Here is a 13,033-nt window from a genome sequence, read left to right on the forward strand (position 1 = left end):
ACTTCCTCCTTCAAGAATCCATTCAAGAAGGCGGTCTTGACATCCATTTGCAAATTTCATAGTCGTGATATGCTGCTATGTCAAGCATGATCCTAATAGATTTGATCATGGCAACTGGTGAGAAAGTCTCAATATAGACAACTCCTTGTCTTTGATGATATCTTTTCGCAACCAACCTAGCTTTGTAGGTTTGAACGTTGCCATTTGCATCAGTCTTTCTTTTAAAGACCCATTTATTACCGATAGGAACTATTCCTTGCGATTTTGGAACCAAGGTCCATACTTTGTTTTGATGCATCGAATCTATTTCAGATTCCATGGCTTCAAGCCATTTAGAGGAGTCAACATCCTTGACTGCCTCCTCATAGTTACTAGGTTCATCATCCTCGACGGTTTGTTGATTCTCAATCACAAACCCATACCTCTCAGGTGGATTGATGACCCTACTAGACCTACGGAGTCGTGTGTTTACTTCTCCATTGGAGAACGTCGCCTGCGGAGCAGACTTGGGTTCCTCAATCTGTTCATGTGGTTCTTGAACTTCTTCAAGATCAATCTTACTCCCACTGGCTCCTTTAGAGATCAAATCATTCTCAAGGAACTCAGCATTCTTGGACACAAACACCTTGTGTTCTTCCAAGGAGTAAAAGTAGTATCCCTTAGTACCTTTGGGATACCCCACAAATAGACATTTAGTACTCTTAGCACTAAGTTTGTCTGATGCCAATGCTTTGACATATGCTGGCGATCCCCATACCCTGAGGTAACTCAGGTTGGGTCTCTTACCATTCCATATCTCATATGGTGTGGTCTGAAGAGATTTAGACGGTACCCTATTTAGAAGGTATGTCGCCGTGTCTAAGGCATGTCCCCAAAACGATTTTGGAAGTTGAGTCTCACTCATCATAGACTTGACCATGTCTAACAAGGTCATGTTTCTCCTTTCGGAGGCACCATTTCGGTGTGGTGTGTAAGGTGTAGTAAGCTGCGAGAGAATCCCATTTTCTCTCAGATAATCCTGAAACTCATGGCTCAGATATTCACCACCACGATCTAATCGCAATGTCTTAATCATCTTGCCACGTTGTTTCTCTACTTCATTCCTATACTTTTTGAATTTTTCAAAAGCTTCGGATTTATATCTCATTAGGTATACATACCCAAATCTTGATTTATCATCAGTAAAGGTAATGAAATAGGAGCATCCTCCCCTAGCCTCTATAGATATTGGGCCACATTCATCAGTGTGAATGAGTTCTAATAACTCACTAGCCCTATGACTCTCAAGTCCTTTGGGCTTGTGACGAGTCATTTTCCCAGCTAGACAAGATTCACATTGTCCATAGGATTCCAAATCCATAGAATCTAGGTATCCATTTGCATGCATCCTAGACAGTCTTGTTTCGTTTATGTGCCCCAGTCTACAATGCCAAAGATAAGATTGATTATCTGTCCTAGGTCATTTCACATTTACATTGAGCACTTCGGTTCCCATTTCCAAAACATATAATCCATTTATTAAAGAAGCAGTACTAAAAACAACATCATTAAAAATGATCGAAAATGTACCATCCCTAATAGTGAAAGCAAAACCATCTTGTTCTAAACAAGAAATAGAAATAGTGTTTCTAGAAATACTTGGAACATAAAGACAATTATTCAAATGCAATAAAAGGCCCGTAGGCAAAACGAGGTCGGTATCTCCAACAGCATGAGCAACAACTCTTGCTCCATTACCAACGCGGAGGTCCACCTCATTCTTCTCCAATCTTCTAGGGCTCCTAAGCATCTGCAAGGAATTACAAATATGAGAACCACAACCGGTATCCAATACCCATGAAGTCGGATTAGCACAAGAATAATTTATCTCAATCATGTAAATACCTGAGGTAGAAGCATCACCATGCTTCTTGTCCTTCACACTCTTCAGGTAGTCTGGACAATTCCTCTTCCAATGGCCTTTCTTGCCACAATGGAAGCACTCAGCATCACTTTTGTCCTTAGATGCACTCTCACCCTTCTTTTTTCCTTTCTTCTTCTTGGGTTTGCATTTGGGTTTGAGGGAGTTTCCTTTTGCAGGCTCCTTGCCCTTACCCTTGGCCTTGCTAGGCCCACCAATCAGAAGAGCTTGTGTATTATCCTTCTTGATAGACACTTCAGCAGTTGTTAACATACTCAACAACTCAGGCAAGCTCACAAGCATCCCATGCATGTTATAATTCATAATGAATTGACTGAAGGAAGGTGGAAGTGAGGTGAGGACTAAGTCATTACTTAGCTCTCAGACATCCTGCATGAGAACAATTCTCTAGAGGCCTCATACCTCTCATGCCTGCCTTTAATGTCATACAACTCCTTGAGATGTAAGACAATAGAGGGAGCATCCATATGCTCATGTTGCTTTTGCAGTTTAGGCGACATGGATGCCAACATGATGCAGACAGTCAACACATTGTCATCCATGTGCTGTTTGTGGGCCTCGAAATCAAATTCCTCGAAATCAAAATTCTTATAACCAGCTTCCCCTTCCTTAGGAGCTATGGGTAAATCAGCATCCAGGACATAAGCTATTTTTTCGGCCCTAAGAACAATTCTTAAGTTCCGATACCAGTCCATAAAGTTTGAACCAGTCAGTTTGTTCGTATCGAGTATTGAGCGCAGTGACAGTGGATTAGTTATACTAAAAACTGAAAAAAAATGTAAAGATAAATTAATTAATATATTGTCGTTTAATAAGAACAAATTATTAAAGACTTTAAATAATTCGCCCTTCCCACTATTTTATCTAAGTCAACGACCCTTAAACTTTGACTTAGGGTTGTTCTACTTTTAGATTTTACCTTAGTGGGATTATAAGAGTGCGATTAATTATTTTAACCCTTGTCTGAGATCGCAAGATTAAATTAAATAATGGGTTGATCTTTATCAATAGTATCTCATACCCTCTCTTAACATTAGGTTGACAACTCCTTGTCACATAATGGTGCATCTCATGCAACCAACCTAGCACTATTACCCTAAGCACATGAGCCCGACTGAGCCTACAACTCATGTTCTCAGTTAAGCATTAACCAGCACCCTAAGTGTCTAGCACTTCTAATAGTACTCTTACTCAACGAAACAGTGGGTCCCAACTGAGCTGTGGCGCACCACTATTTAGAGGAGGTTTGAGTAATATTGGTGGTGGGAGGTAATCATGCGCTTAATAATTTATTCCTTTTAAGGGTTCCTTTTATTTAGGGTTTATTAAGTCTCATCAAACGCATATGTATTATTATCATGCTAGTCGTAATCTATGTCAAACATCTATCGGATTACACTAGTCGTAATTGGACGTGCATAATAATACATACAAACGCGATTTGTCCAATTTCATGCATACTAGTCGTTTTTAAAACATAAAAGCATACATCTGTGATACACTATCTCATGCATACTAGTCGTTTTAAAAACATACAAGCATATAAAACAATTTTATTTGAGACAGTCATGGTGCTCGCGCATTCTTCCATCTTGCTCCTTAGGCCTCGGCTTCTTCTCGTCTAAATGTCACTAGCCTAATTCTCTAATTACAACATAATTAATAAAAACTCCAAAACATCTTTGGAGGGACAAATGAATATACAAAATTTAAAATTCAAATTTACACCTCTATTTTAAATAGAGCAAAATTACACCTTTAATTTAAAATTTGAAATTTAAATTCGGGCACCATGACCATCCCCTTCCCTTTTGCACCTGAAAAGTTAGACAACTTGCAAGCACAAAATATTATATTAAACATGTTCTCACATATATCTTGATAATTTAACAATTAAAATATCAAAACAATAATCAAAATTTAAAATCTCCTAATTTTCCAAAATGGCTGAATCTTGTATCATTATACATAATTCAAATCCTTTTAAATTCTTTCTCAAAGAACACAAAAATTAAACCATAAACACAACCATATCACAATATGGCCGAACCACACATTCACATGTATGAGAAATTTTATCAGAAAAATTTATGCTATGATCATGAACAATTCATCTAACAAAGCCCAAAATTATCAAGATCACAAAATCAAGATCAAGAACCCTAATATTATTCATGTGGTCAAGATATGCCATGAACATTTCATGCATCTTGAAATAAAATCGTGGAGAAAACCAGGCATTTAAATATTCACATCATGGCAGAATCATATTCCTTTTTCAAAAAAATGTTTCTTTTGAAAACTTTCACAAAGAATTATAAAGAAACTAAGCCATGAGTACACGTAGATATATGAACACCATAATCATATGTTTAAGGAGTCATTGGACTCCAAATCGAGTTTGGACACTTAAAATGGGACTTATGTAGAAGAATGCTTGAGTTTTTGTATTATGTCTGATAAGTATTCGAATACTTTTTGTGTAGTATTCGAATACTTATCCATTGGTAGTCGAATACTCCTTGGAGGAGTATTGGGATACTTTTCTGAGAAGAAGAGTATTCGGTTACCCGTGAAGAAGTATTCGAATACTGGATAGTATTCAGAAACTGTGGGATTTATATCCGAATACCTTGTTGTATTCGAATACTGGGTGAAAAGTATTCAGATACTTTGTAGTATTCAAATACTTAAGTGAAAGTAGTCGAATACTTTCTGGAGACTTGGAGTATTCGAATACTCACCGGGGAGTATTCGAATACCTCCTGCAGAAACAACATGAAATGACTTAAAATGAGTTAGAAAGCCTAAATCACTTAATGGAATCTTGAGCAATGATTATTGATGATTAATTATTGTATAAACAGATTGTGATTGTGATGTTTGTGGGCATTGAGCTAGTGTGAGCTTGGCTTGGATAGTTAGCTTACGAGGTAAGCTTTCGTGTCCTCGGTTTAGCCATTATTGGTTCCACCATGCCCCATGGGGGAATGGTTTTATGCATGACGTGTTTTCATGTTTTGATGATTGAAATGCTTTTGAGCGGTTAAGTGTAAGGGCCTTATAATATGCATGTGTTGTTCCATCTAGACGGTAAGCCTGAGTGTGTGGCGACATAAAATACGGTGATTCTGTGGGTGGGTGCAAGTGGCGTCTTGCACTAATGTGGGTAATAGACGTATATAAATCCTGCATTTCTCTGGCCAGTAGAATATATTTGACACACATGACATGATTATCTGTTGCATTGCACTGATTTTGGAACTGATATTGTATATTGCTTTTAGAACTTATATTTCACATGTAAGTGAGCTTGAGGTGGAGAAATCCTTGAGGACCCTTTGTCTTACTAAGATTTCTGTTTAGAGATCTCACCCCACGTTTGGGGCACATATTTCAGGTTCAGGTAACTCAGGGTTTGAGACCTCGGGCGGCAGGAGGCCGGAGCTGAGTTAGTTATATGCTGATTATGATGATGTGCTTGGATGTTGATATGCTTTATGTTATTATTATGATGTTGTTGTTGAGACTCTTTGGGTCTTTGTTGCCTTATTTGGTGAGCATGGGGGTTGTCCATGCCACATTGATTGATTATGCCTTATTTTAGATTTGAGATGTATTAATGTATCTGGATTATTTTCCGGACTACGTGTTGTAGATCCGTGACTTAGATACTCACTTTTTATAATATGAGGTTATTCAGTGTAGATAACTGTCTTATTGCAATTTACATACATGCAATATTTTGAGAGTGATTTAAGTAATCAACTTGGTAATTGATAATGACATCATAATTGAAAAGAAAAAGTTATTCCGCATTTTTAATTAAGCGTGGCTTAATACGATGACATGTTAACAACCCGGGTATACACGGGGCGTTACAGCATATACAGCTCAAAATAAAGTACGTCAGGTACAAATCTAATATCCACAAGACCCTGACAATCATGTCAAGTAGTATCTCTCATCTGGCCTCTTGCACGCAATGTCTCAGCACCATCAACCCCTGTACCTGAAATGGTAGTCCCTATAAAGCGGAGTGAGATAATATAATTACCTCAGTAAGCTAGGGACCCTTGGAGGGCTCATCCACCCCTAAGCTCACTTCTGATATAATCACAGTACATAAAATATCCATGTATGCATTAGAATTTGTATGACAATGTAGTGTGAAATAATGTAATCCTACTAGCCAGAGAATATAACAAGTATGCATTACGCAAGGAAACACTGTCTTGCAATATACCGTATAAGGAAACGCTGTCTCATACTATGCATAAGGAAACACCGTCTTATGCCTCACACAAGGAAACACTGTCTTGTGTGGCACAAAAATATACATACATATACATGCACTAAATAGCAAATCATTTTCAACATACCATATCAAACTACCATTCTCCCTCGGAGTCTGGTGGAACAAATGGGGGATTAACCCCAAGGACCGAAAGCTTACCTGGAATAGCTCTTTTTCTTGCTTCTTCCAAGTCAAAGGATTCACAAGCGAACTAATTGCTCCACAAATGACCAACACACCTCAATCTCAAGTAATCAAGAGCCTTGCTCAATGTCCATGCTCTTTCTCCACAAGTCCACTTGGTCTCACACTATAACCAAGGAACACATTTCAATTATTATCCATCGTTAATGCATATATACGGTACTGTTCATGTATATGTCACTATTCACGTATATGACACTATTCAAAAATACGGTATCTCTAGTTTTTTCGAATTCATTTTCACCGTTAAAATTTTCATCTAAACACTTTTCTCAACATGAACTAAGCCTCAATCAAGCTCTAACATTCTCAATCAAGCCAAACTTTAAAAATAAAACCTAAATTCAATCTTTCTCAAAACTCAAGGAAAACTAGGATTTCTTAACATAGACTTACCTAGAATCACCCAATGAGTGGATTTTCAACCTCAAATGAGATCAAAACACCTTCTTGGACCTTCAATCAACAAAGGAGCGCCATTTTCCCTTCCATTTTTCTCTCAATACAAGGCTTTTTGATAGATTATGGATTAGGGATTGTGTTTGTCTCCCAATTCTAAGCAACTTTACTGTTTACCTCACTTGATTTCATCAAGAAATGAAGAAGTTGGAATTTAAGCTCTCCATGAATGGCTATAGGTTTGACGCACAGAGAAGAAAGAAAGAACGAGGCGCGCGCGTGAGGAGAAAAAGGAAATGAGGTTACTGTTTCTAAACTTAAGTATTTAAGTTAGTTTAATTGGGTAAAAGCTTATCTATCTACGCACTTCCATTCACTATCAAACTTTACCCAATCGACTAGAATATTTTTCTAGTCACGTTCCTATTTTTACTTTCACTTTTACGATAACTTTTTTACCCGCATTTTACCCCTTAACTGTCATTTTAACTCCTATTTCACCAAAGGTGATTTTATTTATTTTTCTTCTACTTTCCTTATAATTATTCTTCAATATCATGATTAAAATCATTAGTTCATAATTAAATCCACACTAAATGTGAGGGTTATTATACTACACATACAAGAAACCTACACTTGATTTTTGTCCAATTTATCAAAGTGTCCTAAATGGTGATTTCATAATTTTTCCTTTTACGGGAACCAATTCCAAGCATGTTTAACAAAGGAACTCACGTACAAATCACCCTCCAACTACTCATACCATTTATTATCTCAATATTGATCATTTACCCTCTTTGAAAATTTAGAGAAAAACTAGGTTTCTCTATCTAATGGTGATCCAATAGATCCTCCTCAATTATTGGGTCTCCTTACTCAATTTTATACAATAAACATCAAAGAAACAACAAGACAACACATCAATATTTCCTCAAAAAAAATTTGGGTTATTATTCATATGAAAACCTGACATCCATAAAAATATATAAAAACTTGATTAGAGTAGAGATTTCTTACCACAATTGATACTAGGATGAGGGGAGGAGAGTTTTCCAAGTTTCCTATGGTTGAAACACCCCAAAATCACTCAAAGTATTCAAAACTTGAAATAGTAGAGGGGTGGTATCTCACTCCACACAACTCTTCACTTGAAATTGATGGTTTGGATTTGAAGAGGAGAGGATTTGACACACTTTTGGCTTTGGAATGTGTAATGTCCCGTCTGCAGCCAGTTAATTAACATTCATATGATAGTAAGCGTAGCGTGCTCCACTTAATTAATGTGGAAGCTAACTAAATAGGTTTACTCTTTTTCCTTATGTTTTGCGAACTTTTCACTTCCATGCCCAAAATAAAACGGACAGGATTTTCTCTGTATTTTGGACCACTGGGGATAATTTCCAGTATGAAAATTTCAACCTGATTGACAGTTTAATATAATTCAGGCATGCCACAACATAGATAAAAAGTATTGCCCAGCCATTCATGGCCTAGGCTATCTCATAATCATATTGTCTCAAAATAATGTCCATGATGTTACTTATATAATTACATCAAATAAACAAAAGAGATGCAATTAAATAAGTAACATAGACCTGAACATGCATCACTAACAATATATACACACTATCAACATGGCATAGACATCTCCAATGCTCTCAAAAAATACATGGCACATACAACCCAAAATAAAGTATGTCAGGTACAAATCTAAATATCCGTAAGACCATGACAATCATGTCAAGTAGTATCTCTCATCTGGCCTCTCGTCACGCGATGCCTCAGCACCATCAGCTCCTGCACCTGAAATGGTAATCCCCATAACGCAGGGTGAGATAATATAATTACCTCAGTAAGCTAGGGACCCTTGGAGGGCTCCTCCACCCCTAAGCTTACTTATGGTATAAACACAGTATAAAAATCCATGCATACATCGAAATATGTATGACAATGCAGTGTGCAATAACATAATCCTACTGGCCAGAGAATATAACAAGTATGCATTACGCAAGGAAACACCGTCTTGCAACATACTGTATGAGGAAACACCGTCTCATGCTATGCATAAGGAAACACCGTCTTATGCCTCACACAAGAAAACACCGTCTTGTATGGCACACAAACATACATACATATACATGCACCACATAGAAAATCATTTTCAACATATCATATCAAACTACCACCCTCCCTTGGAGTTTGGTGGAATAAACGGGGGATTAACCCCAAGGACCGAAAGCTTGCCTCGCAAGCAAAGTCCTTCAATAAATCTCGGGTCCAGGGATTCACAATCACGATCACAACCTAGTTCCAAAAATGTGAATACAATTAGCATATCACTAATCTATCACCATCATTAATACATACATACGATATTGTTCATCTATGCAGTACTATTCATGTATACGACACTATTCACAAATACGATATCTCTAATTTTTTTGAATACATTTTCACCGTTAAAATCTTCATCTAAACACTTTTCTCAACATGAGCTAAGCCTCAATCAAGCTCTAACATGTTCAATCAAGCCAAACTTAAAAAATGAAAACCTAAATCAATCTTTCTCAAAACTCAAATTAAACTAGGATTTCTTAACATACCTAGAATCACCCAATGAGTGGATTCCCAACCTCAAATGAGATCAAAATGCCTTCTTGGACCTTCAATCAACAAAGGGGAGCCACTTTCCCTTCCATTTTTCTCTCAATACAGGAGTTTTTGATAGATTATGGATTAGAAGTGTTGTGTTTGTCTCCCAATTCTATGCAACTTTGCTTTTTACCTCACTTGATTTCATCAAGAAATGAAGAAGTTGGAATTAAAGCTCCCCTTCAATGGCTACGGGTCGTCGACGCACAGAGAAGAAGAAAGAAAGAGGCGCATGCGTGAGAAGAAAAAAAGAAACGAGGATACTGTTTCCAAACTTAAGTATTTAAGTTAGTTTAATTGGGTAAAATCTTATCTATCTACGCACCTCCATTCACTACCAAACCTTACCCAATGGACTAGAATATTTTTCTAGTCACGTTCCTATTTTTACTTTCACTTTTTGGATAACTTTATTTACCCGTATTTTTACCCTTTAACTGTTATTTTACCTCCTTTTTCACCAAATGTGACTTTATTTCTTTTTCTTCTACTTTTCTTATAATTATTCTTCAATATCATGATTAAAATCATTAATTCATAATTGAATCCAACACTACATGTGAGGATTATTATAGAATGGATTGATTTCATCAATCTTAGCTCAAGTTATCAAAGGATGAAGATTGACTCAACTTTCCTTTTTTTTCTTCCTTTGCTCTCTGTCGAGTTGATGCGCAGAAGATGAAGAAGAATAGGAAGCTTTAGGTACTTAAGTGATTTAAATAAACCCAATGGGTATAAACTCATATATCCCGCTCACTTAACTCTCATTCTAACTTTACACATTGGTTTACAATATTTTTATGGTAATATTTACCATTTTACTTTTTTACTTTCGGGTAACTTTGCCTACTCACATTTTTACCCCTTAACTATCATTTTAACTCCTTTTTCACCAGATGTGACTTTATTTCCTTTTTTTCTACTTTCCTTATAATTATTCTTCAATATTATGATTAAAATCATTAATTCATAATTAAATCCACAACCACATGTGAGTGTTATTATATATTTGGCATCCAAATCATCAAATTAAATCTCTGTAATAAAGATTTACCGGTGAGAATCATTATATAAATGACTTGTTTGACATATTTTTAATTTTTACAATGATAGTCTCATTTATGAGCTTTTTCGGTAAAATTGCACACTAGAATTTTTATCCGGTAAAATTTACTGTTCACACTTTTTTTCCCCCAAAATGTGTCTATATTCTTAATTCATTTTTATCATTTTTATCACCAAAATGATCCTTAATTATTTATTTCACTGGTTAGGGTTATTATAATTGTCATGCCAATTCATGTCGAAATTCAAGTCATAACTAGTTAAACCAATTTTCAAAGGATGTCAAGTTTCATGATCTCTACATAAACATTAGACAAACGTGGTTTTCACACCTTGTCATCACATGAAATAAACCTAAAAATACATTCCAAGTTCTATTAATAATTTATTCCTTCCTATTCTTCATGCTTTGGCCAAATGGTACACTACTGAAATCAATATGATTACAAGCTTCCATGCACTGAAAATTAGCCTAATCATAATTACAATAATCAAGGATTATTATCCAACATCAAATAACCTTCGAACACCCTTTTTAAACTTCAAATATCAAATATCATAACTAAAAAATCAAAATGTGCTATGTGGTAATTTTTCTTGTTGTCCTCACACAAGAAGCATTTCTTAGCATGTTTAACAAAGGATATCATATACAAAACAACCTATAACACCTCCAAACATCAAAATTGTGTGTCACTATTCATGCAAAAACCTAACATCTTGAAATCCATGAAAACTAGATAGGAGTGGTGCAAACTTACCATGAATCATCCTAGAATGCAAGAGGAAGGATACTCCTAGCTCTAACGCACTCAAAAAACCCCAAAATCACGAAAATCCTCACTAATTTGTGGCTTTGAGGAAGAAATATCCCACTCGACAATGAGCTATGAGTTAGAAAGAGGAGAAAATTTGAAGTGATTTTGGCTTGAGAATTGTTGAATTTCGTTGTGTCTAGCTGAATCTACAAAATTTTTAAGCTTCCTCACTCTCTCCAATGGCTGTCACGGTTTAGGGAAGAAGAAATGGCTGAAAATGTGTCTTGCATGTCTCTTTCCTTCTTTTCTTTAGTTACATAAGTGACTAGTAGTATTTGGTCGCACCACTAAACATGATAATTTTCTATTCTAACTTGCTCTCTTACTTACTATAGCCAAATGACTTACTATAAACGTGTTCTCATTTCATAATTATCGTATAACTAACTTTTTTATACTTTATTTATCAGTTTTGAGTATTTTTGCCTAATTTTCATTTCTATTACCAAGCTTACTATAATTGCACTTTTATCTAAAAAGTGACTTTATGCACATAATTAGATTTTCCTCTAATTTTTCTCTTTCCAAAATGATTCCCTAATTTTATAGGCTTAGGTGAAATGTATTTCATAAAGTTGGTCCAAAACCAGGCGGTTTTAGCCAAATTGTTATTTTACCCCCCGGATGAGGTTTTACTCAAAGTTCAGGATTTTCACTCAATTAACCCTATAATTAGACATAAATTTCTAATTAGTGTAACTTAATTATTTGGGTCATTGTAGATTCTGTTTGGAATACTTAGTTCATGAACAATTAATTGTTCTTTCACCGAAAAGTGCAGAACTGTTATAGCAAATTTGTTAGTAAATGAAGGCGCTACAACAAGTTTTTGGTGTTTTAGGATATTTGGGTTATTATAGGATAATATAATATTATTTGTCCGCACAAATAATTACAACATGCCCCACACATAACATTTAATAGTAGAATGAGATCACAATGGTAGATACCATCACATGCAAAGCTATTAGGTGAAAATACATCAATAATTTTGTATGATATTTCTAACGGTAGTTAAGTGTAATGCCAAAGAAGTTGAAAGGTGGGTAAGAGGAACTAAATATGCAGTGTTATGCTTGGTTTTGAAATTCAAAAGATACCACTACTTTTCATCTCCAAAGCATGGACACGAAGTTTTTTTAAAAATTTGCGTGCCAGACACGTGTCCGACACGGACACGCTCGGACACTTGTTTGGGGACACGTAGTCAACTCTTCGACACGTTTTTCCGACACGCAGTCAACTTTTTTCGACACGCGGTTAACACTCGGACACGCTCAGACACGTTTTTTTTTTTAAATCTTAATTTTATTTTGTTAACTAAATATAAAAGAAATAATTTATAAATTAATTTTTTTCTGTTATAAAATTTGACATAAAAAATTAACAAAGTACGAAAAATTCTTTATATTTATATTTATGTTATGAAATTTAAATATTTGATTGGTTATATGATTTATTATGGACTCTTATATGTATAAAATATAAATTATATTATATATATTAAAAAATTTATTTAATATCAAAACGTGTCCCAACGTGTCGAAATATGACATTTTTTATAAGGGAAAAATTACTCTTATGTCACATGTGATAAATTTCTCTCCTACACAATCTTCGATAACTGTGTCACCTTTTTTTTTTCAGGTGATAGAGCCCACAAGTTTATCTCTA

The sequence above is a fragment of the Gastrolobium bilobum genome, unplaced genomic scaffold (genome assembly GCF_033153095.1).
Source record: "Gastrolobium bilobum isolate Gb01-03AN ecotype WA unplaced genomic scaffold, APGP_CSIRO_Gbil_v1 utg9460, whole genome shotgun sequence".
NCBI lineage: Eukaryota > Viridiplantae > Streptophyta > Magnoliopsida > Fabales > Fabaceae > Gastrolobium > Gastrolobium bilobum.